The sequence below is a fragment of the Choloepus didactylus genome, chromosome 13 (assembly GCF_015220235.1).
Source record: "Choloepus didactylus isolate mChoDid1 chromosome 13, mChoDid1.pri, whole genome shotgun sequence".
Taxonomy (NCBI): Eukaryota; Metazoa; Chordata; class Mammalia; order Pilosa; family Megalonychidae; genus Choloepus; species Choloepus didactylus.
This window is the reverse complement of record NC_051319.1, coordinates 82,805,775-82,823,223: the sequence shown is the minus strand read 5'-3', so window position 1 is coordinate 82,823,223 and position 17,449 is coordinate 82,805,775. Positions and strand designations below refer to the sequence as shown.

General features: G+C 41.7%; 1 protein-coding gene across 2 annotated transcripts in view; it reads right to left on the bottom strand.

Annotated features, from left to right (window-relative positions):
* The window catches only part of CTNNA1 (catenin alpha 1), a 215,254-nt gene that overhangs the window by 27,303 nt on the left and 170,502 nt on the right, over window positions 1–17,449 (bottom strand). The gene's annotated exons all lie outside the window — the stretch shown is intronic.

Sequence of the window (17,449 nt, the reverse complement as noted above, 5' to 3'; positions counted from 1 at the left end):
GCTGGGCTCGGTCCCGTGGGAGGAGGGGCTGTCAGCTCCGGGAGGGAGAAGGGAGAACTGCAGTGGCAGCCCTTATCAGAAACTCATTCTACTGATCCAAACTCCAACAATAGATAGACTGAGACCAGACACCAGAGAATCTGAGAGCAGCCAGCCCAGCAGAGAGGAGACAGGCATAGAAAAACACAACACGAAAAACTCCAAAATAAAAGCGGAGGATTTTTGGAGTTCTGGTGAAAATAGAAAGGGGAAGGGCAGAGCTCAGGCCCTGAGGCTCATATGCAAATCCCGAAGAAAAGCTGATCTCTCTGCCCTGTGGAACTTTCCTTAATGGCCCAAATGGCTTTGTCTCTTAGCATTTCAATAGCCCATTAGATCTCTGAGGAGGGCCCTTTTTTTAAATACTTTTTTCATTTTCTAAAACAATTACTCTAAGAAGCCCAATACAGAAAGCTTCAAAGACTTGCAATTTGGGCAGGTCAAGACAAGAGCAGAACTAAGAGAGCTCTGAGACAAAAGGCAATAATCCAGTGGCTGAGAAAATTCACTAAACACCACAACTTCCCAAAAAAAGGGGGGTGTCCGCTAACAGCCATCATCCTGGTGGACAGGAAACACCCCTGCCCATCGACAGCCCCATAGCCCAGAGCTGCCCCAGACAACCCAGTGTGACGGAAGGGCTTCAAATAACAGGCACACACCACAAAACTGGGCGTGGACATTAGCCTTTCCTGCAACCTCAGCTGATTGTCCCAGAGTTGGGAAGGTGGAGCAGTGTGAATTAACAAAGCCCCATTCAGCCATCATTTCAGCAGACTGGGAGCCTCCCAACACAGCCCAGCACCCCAGAACTACCCTGGGGGGACGGCACTCACCTGTGACATAGCACAGTCATCCCTCCACAGAGGACCCGGGGTGCACAGCCTGGAAGAGGGGACCACTTGCAAGTCTCAGGAGCCATACACCAATACCAAGGACTTGTGGGTCAGTGGCAGAGACAAACTGTGGCAGGACTGAACTGAAGGATTAGACTATTGCAGCAGCTTTAAAACTCTAGGATCACAAGGGAGATTTCATTGTTAGAGCCACCCCCCCCCCTGACTGCCCAGAAACACGCCCCATATACAGGGCAGGCAACACCAACTACACATGCAAGCTTGGTACACCAATTGGACCCCACAAGACTCACTCCCCCACTCACCAAAAAGGCTAAGCAGGGGAGAACTGGCTTGTGGAGAACAGGTGGCTCGTGGACACCACCTGCTGGTTAGTTAGTGAAAGTGTACTCCACGAAGCTGTAGATCTGATAAATTAGAGATAAGGACTTCAATTGGTCTACAAATCCTAAAAGAACCCTATCAAGTTCAGCAAATGCCAAGAGGCCAAAAACAACAGAAAATTCTAAAGCATATGCAAAAACCAGACGATATGGATAACCCAAGCCCAAGCAACCAAATCAAAAGTTCAGAAGAGACACAGCACCTAGAACAGCTACTCAAAGAACTAAAGATGAACAATGAGACCATAGTACGGGATACAAAGGATATCAAGAAGACCCCAGAAGAGCATAAAGAAGACATTGGAAGACTAAATAAAAAAATGGATGATCTTATGGAAATTAAAGAAACTGTTGACCGAATTAAAAAGATTCTGGACACTCATAGTACAAGACTAGAGGAAGTTGAACAACGAATCAGTGACCTGGAAGATGACTGAATGGAAAATGAAAGCATAAAAGAAAGAATGGGGAAAAAAATTGAAAAAATCGAAATGGACCTCAGGGATATGATAGATAATATGAAACGTCCAAATATAAGACTCATTGGTGTCCCAAAAGGGGGAGAAAAGGGTAAAGGTCTAGGAAGCGTATTCAAAGAAATTGTTGGGGAAAACTTCCCAAATCTTGTAAACAACATTAAATACACAAATCATAAATGCTCAGCGAACTCCAAATAGAATAAATCCAAATAAACCCACTCCGAGACATATTCTGATCACACTGTCAAACACGGAAGAGAAGGAGCAAGTTCTGAAAGCAGCAAGAGAAAAGCAATTCACCACATACAAAGGAAACAGCATAAGACTAAGTAGTGACTACTCAGCAGCCACCATGGAGGCAAGAAGGCAGTGGCACGATATATTTAAAATTCTGAGTGAGAAAAATTTCCAGCCAAGAATACTTTATCCAGCAAAGCTGTCCTTCAAATTTGAGGGAGAGCTTAAATTTTTCACAGACAAACAAATGCTGAGAGAATTTGCTAACAAGAGACCTGCCCTACTGGAGATACTAAAGACAGAGAAACAAAGAAAGGACAGAGAGACTTGGAGAAAGGTTCAGTACTAAAGAGATTCGGTATGGGTACAATAAAGGATATTAATAGACAGAGGGGAAAAATATGACAAACATAAACCAAAGGATAAGATGGCTGATTCACGAAATGCCTTCACGGTTATAACGTTGAATGTAAATGGATTACACTCCCCAATTAAAAGATATAGATTCGTAGAATGGATCAAAAAAAATGAACCATCAATATGTTGCATACAAGAGACTCATCTTAGACACAGGGACACAAAGAAACTGAAAGTGAAAGGATGGAAAAAAATATTTCATCCAAGAAACTGAAAGTGAAAGGACGGAAAAAAATATTTCATACATAAATATTTATGAAAATATTTTCATAAAGAAAGCAGGTGTAGCAATATTAATCTCAGATAAAATAGACTTTAAATGCAGGGATGTTTTGAGAGACAAACAAGGCCACTACATACTAATAAAAGGGGCAATTCAACAAGAAGAAATAACAATCGTAAATGTCTATGCACCCAATCAAGGTGCCACAAAACACATGAGAGAAACACTGGCAAAACTAAAGGAAGCAGTTGATGTTTCCACAGTAATTGTGGGAGACTTCAACACATCACTCTCTCCTATAGATAGATCAACCAGACAGAAGACCAATAAGGAAATTGAAAACCTAAACAATCTGATAAATGAATTAGATTTAACAGACATATACAGGACATTACATCCCAAATCACCAGGATACACGTACTTTTCTAGCGCTCATGGAACTTTCTCCAGAATAGATCATATGCTGGGACATAAAACAAGCCTCAATAAATTTAAAAAGATTGAAATTATTCAAAGCACATTCTCTGACCACAATGGAATACAATTAGAAGTCAATAACCATCAGAGACATAGAAAATTCACAAATACCTGGAGGTTAAACAACACACTCCTAAACAATCAGTGGGTTAAAGAAGACATAGCAAGAGAAATTGCTAAATATATAGAAACGAATGAAAATGAGAACACAACATACCAAAACCTATGGGATGCAGCAAAAGCAGTGCTAAGGGGGAAATTTATAGCACTAAACGCATATATTAAAAAGGAAGAAAGAGCCAAAATCAAAGAACTAATGGATCAACTGAAGAAGCTAGAAAATGAACAGCAAACCAATCCTAAACCAAGTACAAGAAAAGAAATAACAAGGATTAAAGCAGAAATAAATGACACAGAAAACAAAAAAACAATAGAGAGGATAACTATCACCAAAAGTTGGTTCTTTGAGAAGATCAACAAGATTGACAAGCCCCTAGCTAGACTGACAAAATCAAAAAGAGAGAAGACCCATATAAACAAAATAATGAATGAAAAAGGTGACATAACTGCAGATCCTGAAGAAATTAAAAAAATTGTAAGAGGATATTATGAACAACTGTATGGCAACAAACTGGATAATGTAGAAGAAATGGACAATTTCCTGGAAACATATGAACAACGTAGACTGACCAGAGAAGAAACAGAAGACCTCAACCAATCCATCACAAGCAAAGAGATCCAATCAGTCATCAAAAATCTTCCCACAAATAAATGCCCAGGGCCAGATGGCTTCACAGGGGAATTCTACCAAACTTTCCAGAAAGAACTGACACCAATCTTACTCAAACTCTTTCAAAACATTGAAGAAAATGGAACACTACCTAACTGATTTTATGAAGCTAACATCAATCTAATACCAAAACCAGGCAAAGATGCTACAAAAAAGGAAAACTACCGGCCAATCTCCCTAATGAATATAGATGCAAAAATCCTCAACAAAATACTTGCAAATCGAATCCAAAGACACATTAAAAAAATCATACACCATGACCAAGTGGGGTTCATTCCAGGCATGCAAACATGGTTCAACATAAGAAAATCAAACAGTGTATTACGACACATTAACAAGTCAAAACGGAAAAATCAATTGATCATCTCAATAGATGCTGAAAAAGCATTTGACAAAATCCAACATCCGTTTTTGATAAAAACACGTCAAAAGGTAGGAATTGAAGGAAACTTCCTCAACATGATAAAGAGCATATATGAAAAACCCACAGCCAGCACAGTACTCAATGGTGAGAGACTGAAAGCCTTCCCTCTAAGATCAGGAACAAGACAAGGATGCCCGCTGTCACCACTGTTATTCAACATTGTGCTGGAAGTGCTAGCCAGGGCAGTCTGGCAAGACAAAGAAATAAAAGGCATCCAAATTGGAAAAGAAGAAGTAAAACTGTCATTGTTTGCAGATGATATGATCTTATATCTGGAAAACCCTGAGAAATCGACGATACAGCTACTAGAGCTAATAAACAAATTTAGCAAAGTAGCGGGATACAAGATTAATGCACATAAGTCAGTAATGTTTCTATATGCTAGAAATGAACAAACTGAAGAGACACTCAAGAAAAAGATACCATTTTCAATAGCAACTAAAAAAATCAAGTACCTAGGAATAAACTTAACCAAAGATGTAAAAGACCTATACAAAGAAAACTACATAACTCTACTAAAAGAAATAGAAAGGGACCTTAAAAGATGGAAAAATATTCCATGTTCATCGATAGGAAGACTAAATGTCATTAAGATGTCAATTCTACCCAAACTCATCTACAGATTCAATGCAATCCCAATCAAAATTCCAACAACCTACTTTGCAGAATTGGAAAAGCTAGTTATCAAATTTATTTGGAAAGGGACGATGCCTCGAATTGCTAAAGACACTCTAAAAAAGAAAAACGAACTGGGAGGACTTACACTCCCTGACTTTGAAGCTTATTATAAAGCCACAGTTGCCAAAACAGCATGGTACTGGCACAAAGATAGACATATAGATCAATGGAATCGAATTGAGAATTCGGAGATAGACCCTCAGAGCTATGGCGACTGATCTTTGATAAGGCCCCCAAAGTCACTGAACTGAGTCATAATGGTCTTTTCAACAAATGGGGCTGGGAGAGTTGGATATCCATATCCAAAAGAATGAAAGAGGACCCCTACCTCACCCCCTACACAAAAATTAACTCAAAATGGACCACAGACCTCAATATAAAAGAAAGTACCATAAAACTCCTAGAAGATAATGTAGGAAAACATCTTCAAGACCTTGTATTAGGCGGCCACTTCCTAGACTTTACACCCAAAGCACAAGCAACAAAAGAGAAAATAGATAAATGGGAACTCCTCAAGCTTAGAAGTTTCTGCACCTCAAAGGAATTTCTCAAAAAGGTAAAGAGGCAGCCAACTCAATGGGAAAAAATTTTTGGAAACCATGTATCTGACAAAAGACTGATATCTTGCATATATAAAGAAATCCTACAACTCAATGACAATAGTACAGTCGGCCCAATTATAAAATGGGCAAAAGATATGAAAAGACAGTTCTCTGAAGAGGAAATACAAATGGCCAAGAAACACATGAAAAAATGTTCAGCTTCACTAGCTATTAGAGAGATGCAAATTAAGACCACAATGAGATATCATCTAACACCGGTTAGAATGGCTGCCATTAAACAAACAGGAAACTACAAATGCTGGAGGGGATGTGGAGAAATTGGAACTCTTATTCATTGTTGGTGGGACTGTATAATGGTTCAGCCACTCTGGAAGTCAGTCTGGCAGTTCCTTAGAAAACTAGATATAGAGTTACCATTCGATCCAGCGATTGCACTTCTCGGTATATACCCGGAAGATCGGAAAGCAGTGACACGAACAGATATCTGCACGCCAATGTTCATAGCAGCATTATTCACAATTGCCAAGAGATGGAAACAACCCAAATGTCCTTCAACAGATGAGTGGATAAATAAAATGTGGTATATACACACGATGGAATACTACGCGGCAGTAAGAAGGAACGATCTCGTGAAACATATGACAACATGGATGAACCTTGAAGACATAATGCTGAGCGAAATAAGCCAGGCACAAAAAGAGAAATATTATATGCTACCACTAATGTGAACTTTGAAAAATGTAAAACAAATGGTTTATAATGTAGAATGTAGGGGAACTAGCAATAGAGAGCAATTAAGGAAGGGGGAACAATAATCCAAGAAGAACAGATAAGCTATTTAACATTCTGGGGATGCCCAGGAATGACTATGGTCTGTTAATTTCTGATGGATACAGTAGGAGCAAGTTCACAGAAATGTTGCTATATTAGGTAACTTTCTTGGGGTAAAGTAGGAACATGCTGGAAGTTAAGCAGTTATCTTAGGTTAGTTGTCTTTTTCTTACTCCCTTGTTATGGTCTCTTTGAAATGTTCTTTTATTGTATGTTTGTTTTCTTTTTAACTTTTTTTTTCATACAGTTGATTTAAAAAAGAAGGGAAAGTTAAAAAAAAAAAGAAAAAGAAAAACAAGGAAAAGGAAAGATGTAGTGCCCCCTTGAGGAGCCTGTGGAGAATGCAGGGGTATTCGCCTACCCCACCTCCATGGTTGCTAACATGACCACAGACATAGGGGACTGGTGTTTTGATGGGTTGAGCCATCTACCACAGGTTTTACCCTTGGGAAGACGGTTGCTGCAAAGGAGAGGCTAGGCCTCCCTATGGTTGTGCCTAAGAGCCTCCTCCCGAATGCCTCTTTGTTGCTCAGATGTGGCCCTGTCTCTCTAGCTAAGCCAACTTGAAAGGTGAAATCACTGCCCTCCCCGCTACGTGGGATCAGACACCCAGGGGAGTGAATCTCCCTGGCAACGTGGAATACGACTCCCGGGGAGGAATGTAGACCTGGCATCGTGGGACGGAGAACATCTTCTTGACCAAAAGGGGGATGTGAAAGGAAATGAAATAAGCTTCAGTGGCAGAGAGATTCCAAAAGGAGCCGAGAGGTCACTCTGGTGGGCACTCTTATGCACACTTTAGACAACCCTTTTTAGGTTCTAAAGAATTGGGGTAGCTGGTGGTGGATACCTGAAACTATCAAACTACAACCCAGAACCCATGAATCTCGAAGACAGTTGTATAAAAATGTAGCTTATGAGGGGTGACAATGGGATTGGGAAAGCCATAAGGACCACACTCCACTTTGTCTAGTTTATGGATGGATGAGTAGAAAAATAGGGGAAGGAAACAAACAGACAAAGGTACCCAGTGTTCTTTTTTACTTCAATTGCTCTTTTTCACTCTAATTATTATTCTTGTTATTTTTGTGTGTGTGCTAATGAAGGTGTCAGGGATTGATTTAGGTGATGAATGTACAACTATGTAATGGTACTGTGAAGAAGCGAAAGTACGATTTGTTTTGTATGACTGCGTGGTATGTGAATATATCTCAATAAAATGAAGATAAAAAAAATATGCTCAGGGAAGGAAAATAAAGAGAAAGACTAAAGAATGTCAGGAAAACAGTCAATATGTGCAAAGAGATCATGGAAAATGCAAAGACAGAACTAAAGGATATCAGGAAGACAATGAATGAACATTATGAGAATCTCAATAAAGACACAGAAATTTTAAAAAGGAACCAAACAGAACTACTAGAGTTGAAGACCACAATAACTGAAATGAAAAATTCCCAGGAGGGTTTCAACAGCAGATTGGAGCTGGCAGAAAAAACAATCAGTGACAAGACACCTGAAATGGGTCAAGCTAAGGAACAGAAAGAAAAATGAATTAAATTCTGGATATCTTGGGGGGTGGGGGAGGGGTTAATCCAGCCTACTATGGTGTACCCTACTAAAGCCACGTTCTTTCAATCCAGTCTTGTGGATGCAGATTGTACCGGTTTGTATATATTATGTCCCCCAGAAAAAGCCATGTTCTTTGTTGCAATCTTGTGGGGGCAGACATATTAGTGGGGATTAAGCTGGAATGTTTGAATTAGGTTGTTTCCATGGAGATGCATCCCACCCAACTGTGAGTGATAAATGGATAATTTCCATGGAGGTGTGGCCCTGCCCATTCAGCATGGGCCTTGATTAGTTTACTAGAGCACTATATAAGCTCAATCAGAAGGAGCAAGCTTGCTACAGCCAAGAGGGACACTGAAGAATGCACAGGAGCTGAGAGAGGAACTGCAATTTACAGAGAAGTTTTGAAGATGGCCGTTGAAAGCAGACTCCTGCTCCAGAGAAGCTAAGAGAGGACAAACAACCCAAGAGCAACTAAGAGTGACATTTTTGAGGAACTGCAGCCTAGAGAGGAACATCCTGGGAGAAAGCCATTTTGAAACCAGAACTTTGGAGCAGACGCTAGCCACTTGCCTTCCCAGCTAACTAGAACACAGGTCTACTGTGGGTGGGACATTTTTGATTAGATTATTTCCATGGAGATATGACCCCATCCATTCAACGAGGGTCTTAGTTTACTGGAGTCTCTAAGAGAGCTGACACATACCCAAACACCTGGAGATGCAGACAGAAAGACATTTGAAAATGGGAACTGTTCTAACTTGCTAATGCTGCTGGAATGCAAAACACCAGAAATGGACTGGCTTTTATAAAGGGGGTTTATTTGGTTATAGAGTTACAGTCTTAAGGCCATAAAATGTCCAAGGTAACATATCAGCAATCGGGTACCTTCACTGGAGGATGGCCAATGGTGTCTGGAAAACCTCCGTTAGCTGGGAAGGATGCGGCTGGTGTCTGCTCCAAAGGTCTGGTTTCAAAATGGCTTTCTCCCAGGATGTTCCTCTCTAGGCTGCAGTTCCTCAAAAACGTCATCTTAGTGGCACTTGGGGTATTTGTCCTCTCTCAGCTTCTCCAGAGCAAGAGTCTGCTTTCAATAGTCGTCTTCAAACTGTCTCTCATCTGCAGCTCCTGGTGCTTTCTTCAAAGTGTCCCTTGTGGCTGTTGCTCCTCTTCAAAATGTCACTCACAGCTGCAATGAGTTCCCTCTGACTGCCAGCTCATTTACATGGCTCCAGTGACTCAGCTTATACCCACTCCAAATGGGCGGAGCAACACCTCCATGGAAATTATCCAATCAGAGCCATCACCCACAGCTGAGTGGGGTGCATTCCAAAGAAACACTCAAAGAATTACTACCTAATCAACACTGATAACGTCTGCCCACACAAGATAACATCAAAGATAATGGCATTTGGGGGGACATAATACGTTGAAACTGGCACATTCCACTCCCTGGACCCCAAAATGACATTATCTTTCCATACACAAAATACATTCATCCCACAATATCACAGAAACTTAAATCATTTCAGTAACAATAGTTAAGTACAAAATTCCATCAAAATCAATTATAGGCGTGGTCAGTCCCAAGGCATAATTTTCCTTTAGCTGTGGATCTGTGAACTTAGAACAAGTTATCTGCTCCCAATATACAAAGGAGGGACATTCATAGGATAAACATTCCCATTGCCATAAGGAGAAACAGTAAGGAAAACAGGGTTAACAGGACCAAAACAGTTTCTAAAACTCGCAAGACAAACTCCATTAGATTTCAAAGTCTGAGAATCATCTACAAAACAACGTTGCATCCTTGGGTCTTGAGAAAGCGGGAGTCTAACCCCACCTAAGGGCCTCTGCGGCAGCCCTTTCCTCTCCAAATGCTTGGGTGAGTGCTCCAACATATCCACACACTGGGGAGACCACCTTCTCGGCCCCACTCTCCTCAACCATTGGGGAGCTCCCGGATTCACTTCCATGTCCGGGTCACACGCTCAACCCCTTACCAGTGTGGTGGCAGCCAGGTTCTCCCCCAATTCCCTGGGAATGTGCTCTACCCTCTTTGGGGCTTGGGGTGGCAGAACATTTCCTGAGCATCAAGGCGGAAGGCCTGCCCTTGACCTCTGGGGCAAACTCACCCTTTCCATGCATGTGGGCTGCTCCACTCTCCCAGCCCAAGATCTCTTGACTCCAGACCTCAACCTCCATGGCTCCGTCTTTCAAGAAATTTTTCCTTCAATTATTTCCTTGCCTGTCTCCCCCACTCCAGACTGGCAGCATCTCTGTCTATAAAGATCGCGCAAAAATTTTGTTGGCTTTGCATGAAGCACACAGGGGTCAAAGCCATCAGACAATAGGACTTTCCACAAATCCCTTCTGCTTAACTCTTTCTCCATTCTTGGCTTGTACTGAAATGGCGGCTGGGTTCCATGTTTGGTTACATCCTCATGTTGGGCTGTACCTTCTCGGGTTCAACCCTTGGAAGCCCAGAGTTTTTCAGGCCATCAATTTCTGGTTTTTTGAAACCAAGAGTTCATTTCTCAGCTTGTCTCTCTCTGCTTGCATTTTACTATAGGCTACAAGGAGAAGCCAGGGTACATCCTCCACATGTAGTCCAGAGATCTCCTCAGCTAAGTATTCCAGGTTGTAGCTTTCAAATTCTTCTTTCCATCTGACACCTGGACTCAATTTTGTCAAATTCTCTACCATTTTAAAACAAGGTTCGCCTTTCTTCCAGTTCGCAACAACACATTGATCATTTCTGTTCAAGGCCTCATCAGAAGTATCTTTAGAGTCCATATTTCCACAAATAGTCTCTTCAAAGCAGTTTAGGCCCTTTCTATCAAGCTCCTCACAATGCTTCCAGAAGCTTCCCCTTATCCATTTAAAAAGCCGTTCCAAGATATTTGGTATTTGCAAACTCAGCAGCAAAAGCACCCCACTCCTGGTACCAAAACCTGTTCTAGTTTGCTAATGCTGCCGGAATGCAAAACACCAGAATGGCCTGACTTCATAAAAAGGGGGTTTATTTGGTTACAGAGTTACAGTCTTAAGGCCATAAAGTGCCCAAGGTACACATCAGCAATCGGGTATCTTCACTGGAGGACGACCAATGGCATCCGGAAAACCTCTGTCACCTAGGAAGGCATGTGGCTGGTGTCTGCTCCAAAGTTCTGGTTTCAAAATGCCTTTCTCCCAGGATGTTCCTCTCTAGGCTGCAGTTCCTCAAAAACGTCATCTTAGTGGCACTTGGGGTATCTGTCCTCTCTTAGCTTCTCCAGAGCAAGAGTCTGCTTCCAACAGCCATCTTCAAACTGTCTCTCATCTGTAGCTCCTCTGCTTTCTTCAAAGTGTCCCTCTTGGCTGTGGCAAGCTTGCTCCTTCTGTCTGTTCTTATACAGTGTGCCAGTAATTTAATTCAGTCCCACCCAATGGGTGGGCCAACACCTCCATGGAAATTATCCAATCAGAGTCATCACCCACAGTTGGGTGGGGTGCATCTCCATGGAAACACTCAAAGAATGACAATCTAATTAACACTGATAGGTCTGCCCACACAAGATTACATCAAAGATAATGGCGTTTGGGGGGACACAATACATTCAAACTGGCACAGGAACCTAACAGATGAAATCCAGCGTTTGTCCCAGAGAAGCTAAGTGAGGACAGGACTCCTAGATGCTTAGAGAGAAACGCCCTGGGAGAAACAAGCAAGGATACGCAGGAGCCAAGAGAGAGAAGAGACGACAGAAGCCCAGAGACACTTTGGAGAAAGCAGTGGAAACCAGAAGCTACCCCAGGAGAGGCCCAGCAGACTCTGGCCATGTGCCTTCCTATGTGACAGAGTAATCCCAGATGCCATTGGCCTTTCTTCAGTTTGAAGATGGCTGTTGGAAGCAGAGTCTTGCTCCGGAGAAGCTAAGAGAGGACAGATACCCCAAGTGCCACTAAGAAGATGTTTTTGAGGAACTGCAGCCTAGAGAGGAACATCCTGGGAGAAAGCCATTTTAAACCAGAACTCTGGAGCAGTGATACCTTCAGTGAAGGTATCGTCCTATTGATGCCTTAAATGGGACATTTTCATGGTCCTAAAACTGTAAATTTGTTAACTAATAAACCCCCATTGTAAAAGCCAATCCATTTCTGATACTTTGCCATCTGGCAGCTTTAGTAAACCAGAACACATGGCCTCCTAAGGGGTCTCTCTGCTTCTCCTTTTCTCACAAAAGTCTGAGAGATCTTATTAAAACCCTAGTTTAGATTAAGTAGCTCCTCTACTCAAAACCCTCCACTGGCTTCCCATCACACTCAGAGTAAAACTAAAAGGCTTTATGATGGCCTTCGAGGCCTGACCACCCAAACTGCTATTAGCTATATGGTCTTCTTTTTCAGAGCCTTCGCACTCACTGCTCCCTTTACCTGGAGTGAGCTTCTCGCAGACATACTGTGTGGCTTGCACTGTTGCTTCCTTCAGGTCTTCGCTCATGTTTCACTTTCAGTGAAGCCTTTCTTGACCATCCTAACCACTCTATCTAATGCAACTTACCAAAATTTGTAGGATGCAGCTAAAGTCATGCTTTGAGGGAAATTTATATAATTAACATGTTATATTAGAAAAAAAGAAAGCTTTGAAATCAATGATCATGGCTTCCAATGTCAAAAACTAGAAAAAGAATCAAAAATTAAACCCCCAGAGAAGAAAAAATTAAGATTAGAAATTAATGAAATAGAAAACAGAAAAACAGAGAAAAATCAATGAAGCCAAAAGCTCTAGTTTGAGAAGATCAATAAAATTGATAAACTCTAGCCAGACTGATCAAGAAAAAAAAGAGAATATACAAATTATTAATGCCAGGAAGAAAGAATGGACATCACCATAGATCCTAGAGACCTTAAATGATAAGGAAATATTATGAACAACTTTGTGCCAATAAATTCACCCTTAATAAAGTAGAAAAATTCCTCAAAAGACAAATTACCAAAGCCCACTCAAGAATAAACAGATAACCTATCCCTCATCAAGCAAAGAAATGGAATTTGTTGTTAAAAAACCTTCCCACTAAGAAAATCTCAGGCCCAGAAGGCTTCATTGGTAAATTTGCCCAACACTTAAAGATTACCAATTACAAATAGACTATCCCAGAATACAGAAGAGGAGGAAACCCTTCCCAACTTTTTATTTTTTTTAAGAAATTTTATTTTGAAATAAATTGAAACTTACAGGAACAGTTGCAAACAGTACAAACCCCATACAAAGAACTCCAGCATACCCCGACCCCCCCCCAATACCCCAATCCACCACCTTTAACATCCTGTAACACCACCATTTCTTTCTTTCCCTCCCCCTCTCCTTCCCTATCTATCATCCATCATCTATTGCTCTGTCCTCTGAACATATGAGAGCAAGCTGCACACATCTTTGAACAAACACTATAATTCACATATACCTTTCCCATGGACAAGAACATTCTTTTATGCAATACCATTAAGCACAGCTAAGAAGTTGAAGAAATTCAACATTGATACAAAGCTTACATTCTGTATTTCCTTTTTTTTTTTCCTTATGTCCCATCTGTGTCCCTTTCAGCCTCCTCTCCTCCATCCTCAGATCCCATCCAGGATCATCCTTGGCATTTAATTGTCATCTATTTAGACTTTTTTTTTCCCCCCAATTGTGGAAAAATATACACAGCCTAAATCTTCCCATTCCACCCCCTCCCTTGCATTCCATTAGCTGGATTAATCACATTTAGAATGTTGCAGTGCTATCACATTCCCACCATCCATTTCTAGAAGTTTCCCTTCACCCCAAACAGAAACCCTACACTCATTTCTTTTTTTTTAATCTTCATTTTATTGAGATATATTCACATACCATGCAGTCATACAAAACAAATCGTACATTCGATTGTTCACAGTACCATTATATAGTTGTACATTCATCACCTAAATCAATCCCTGACACCTTCATTAGCACACACACAAAAATAACAAGAATAATAATTAAAGTGAAAAACAGCAATTGAAGTAAAAAAGAACACTGGGTACCTTTGTCTGTTTGTTTGTTTGTTTCCTTCCCCTATTTTTCTACTCATCCATCCATAAACTAGACAAAGTGGAGTGTGGTCCTTATGGCTTTCCCAATCCCATTCTCACCCCTCATAAGCTACATTTTTATACAATTGTCTTCGAGATTCATGGGTTCTGGGTTGTAGTTTGATAGTTTCAGGTATCCACCACCAGCTACCCCAATTCTTTAGAACCTAAAAAGGGTTGTCTAAAGTGTGCGTAAGAGTGCCCATCAGAGTGACCTCTCGGCTCCTTCTGGAATCTCTCAGCCACTGAAGCTTATTTCATTTCCTTTCACATCCCCCTTTTTGTCAAGAAGATGTTCTCCATCCCACGATGCCAGGTCTACATTCCTCCCCGGGAGTCATATTCCACGTTGCCAGGGAGATTCACTCCCCTGGGTGTCTGATCCCACGTAGCGGGGAGGGCTACACTCATTTCTTAACTCCCCATTGCCCCTTGCCCCACGCCCCACTTCTCGGAAACCCTATTCTACTTTTCATCTCTATGGCCATATTCTCTGATACTCTGTGTTTACTGTGGGGCTTAAATTTAACATCTTAAATCTATAACAATCCTGTTTTTCTTTCATACCAACTTAACTTCAGTATGACACATAAACTATGTTCCTTTACTCCCTCATTCCCCCACATTTATGTAGTTCTTGTCAAAAATTACATATTTTACATTGAGTCCAAAACCACTGATTAATCATTACAGTTTATGTATTTTACATCCTGTAGGAAGCAAATAGTGGAGTTACAAATCAAAAATACAGTAGAATTGGTATTTATATTTACCATGTGATCTTTACTGGTGATCTTTATTTCTTCACGTGGTTTCAGTCAATTGTTTAGTGTCCCTTCCTTTCAGCCTGCTCAACTCCCTTTAGCTTTTCTTATAGGACTGATCTACTGGTGGTGAAGTCCCTCAGCTTTTGATTATCTGTGAATGTTTCCATCTCCCCCTCATTTTTACCCTCCAGGTGTTTGTGATTTCTCCAAGTCTCTGATGGTTATTGACTTCTACTTGTATTCCATTGTGGTCAGAGAATGTGCTTTGAACAAATTAGTTTTTGTTTTTGTTTTTGTTTTTTAATTTATTGAGGCTTGCTTTTATGTCCCAGCATATGGTCCATTCTGGAGAAAGATCCGTGATAACTAGAGAAGAATGTGTGTCCCAGTGACCTGGGATGTAATGTTCTATACGTGTGTGTTAAAATTCTCTATATCTCTCTATCCTTTCTTTGTTTCTCTGTCTGTAGGGCTCCCTTTAGTATCTGAAGTAGGGCAGGTCTTTTATTAGCAAACTCTCTCAGCATTTGTTTGTCTGTGAAAAATTTAAGCTCTCCCTCAAATTTGAAGGAGAGTTTTGCTGGATAAAGTATTCTTGTTTGGAAATTTTTCTCTCTCAGAATTTTAAATATGTCATGCCACTGCCTTCTCACCTCCATGGTGGCCACTGAATAGTCACTACTTAGTCTTATGTTGTTTCCTTTGTATGTAGTGAATTGCTTTTCTCTTGCTGCTTTCAGAACTTGCTCCTTTTCTTCCCTATTTGACAGCCTGATCAGAATATATCTTGGAGTGGGTTTATTTGGATTTATTCTATTTGGAGTTCGCTGGGCATTTATGCTTTGTATATATATATTGTGTTGAAGGTTGGGGAAGTTTTCCCCAACAATTTCTTTGAATACTCTTTCTAGACCTTTACCCTTCTCTTCCCCTTCTGGGACACCAATGAGTCTTAAATTTGGACGTTTTATTTTATCTATCATATCCCTGAGAGCCGTTTCGATTTTTTCAATTTTTTTCTCCATTCTTTTGTTCTTTCATTTTCTGTTCTGTGGTCCTCGAGGAGGCTGAGTTGTTGTTCAAGTTCCTCTAATCTTGTATTATGAGTATCCAGTGTCTTTTTAATTTGGCCTGCAGTTTCTTTTATTTCCATAAGATCTTCTATTTTTTTATTTACTCTTGCAATTTCTTCTTTGTGCTCTTCTAGGGTCTTTTTCATGTCCTTTATATCCTGTGCCATGCTCTTGTTGCCTGTCTGTAGTTCTTTGATTAATTGTGCCAAATACTGTGTGTCTTCTGATCTTTTGATTTGTGTGTCTGGGTTTGGGTTCTCCATATCGTCTGGTTTTATCATATGCTTTAAGATTTTCTGTTGTTTTTGGCCTCTTGGCATTTGCTTTACTTGATCCCTAATTTATCAGAACTGCAGCTTGGTGGCATACGCTTTCTCTAACTAACCAGCAGACGGCATCCGTGAGTCACCTATTCCCCTCAAGTCAGTTCTCCCCAACTTTGTCTTTGTGGTGTGTGGGGGTCTGATTCTTGTGGGGTCCAATTGGTGCACCAAGTTTGGGTGTGTTGTTGGTGCTGTCCGCCCTGAATGTGGGGAGTGTGGCTGTGTGGTTAGGGAGACAGGGTAGCTTTAATAATCAAACCTCCCAGGTGTTCCTAGAGATTTATGGCTGTTGCAGGAGCCTCAGCCTTCATTTCAGTCTTTCCACAGATTGTCTCTGCCCTGACCCACAAGCCCTTGGTATTTGCATAGGGTCCCTGAGGTTTCCGAGCGGGTCCCCCTTCCCAGCTGTGCTCTTCCAGGACCTCTGCTGAGGGAGGGCCGTACCACGTCACAAGTGTGCGCCGGCCTCCAGGGAAGCCCAGGGTCGCTGGGCCACGCAGGGGCGTTCCCAGCCCACTTCAAAGATGGTTGAATGGGAGAGGTTAACATCCCCCTTTTCCCACAGCTCCGCCCTCCCAGCTCTGAGACAATCAGCTGTGGGTGCACTAAAGGCCACTGTACACGGCTGATATTCTGGCGTGTGTGCAGTGCTGCAGGAAAGACTCCCCGTCAAAATGGGTTTCTTGGCACGGCTCTGGGCTATGGGTCTGGCCCCAGGCAGCAGCGTCCCTTGCCCGCTGGGGGGATGGCTGCAAGGAATGTGGTTTACTTCTCCTTTTGGCTCCCCTCTCTCCCCTGGTTTTGAGACAATCAGCAGCAGGTGTGGGAAGGGGTATCCTCCACGCCAGACACCAAGGCGTTAGCCCAGCCTGCTCCTGCCGTGCTTCAAAGCGCAGCTCTCCCCGTCAGCCACTCCCAGGTTTGTGTTTTTGTTTTGCTTTGTTTTTTTAAAGAACTAGTCCATCTCCAAACTCCAGCCCACTGTTTCCCCACACCACAGCACGGCCGCAGGACTTTCAGCTGGTTTACTCACTCGTTTCAGAATGCAGCCTCCTGGTTTCACCAACTGCATGTTCCCTGTGTATTTAGCAGACCTTGTCTGGCTTGTGCTACATTGGAAGTGGTGTTCTTGGTCACTTTCTGGTTTTTACCTAGTATTTTTCATGGAGGTGTTTTTTTGCCCTGTCTCACCTAGCCGCCATCTTAGGTTCTCCCCCTTCCCAACT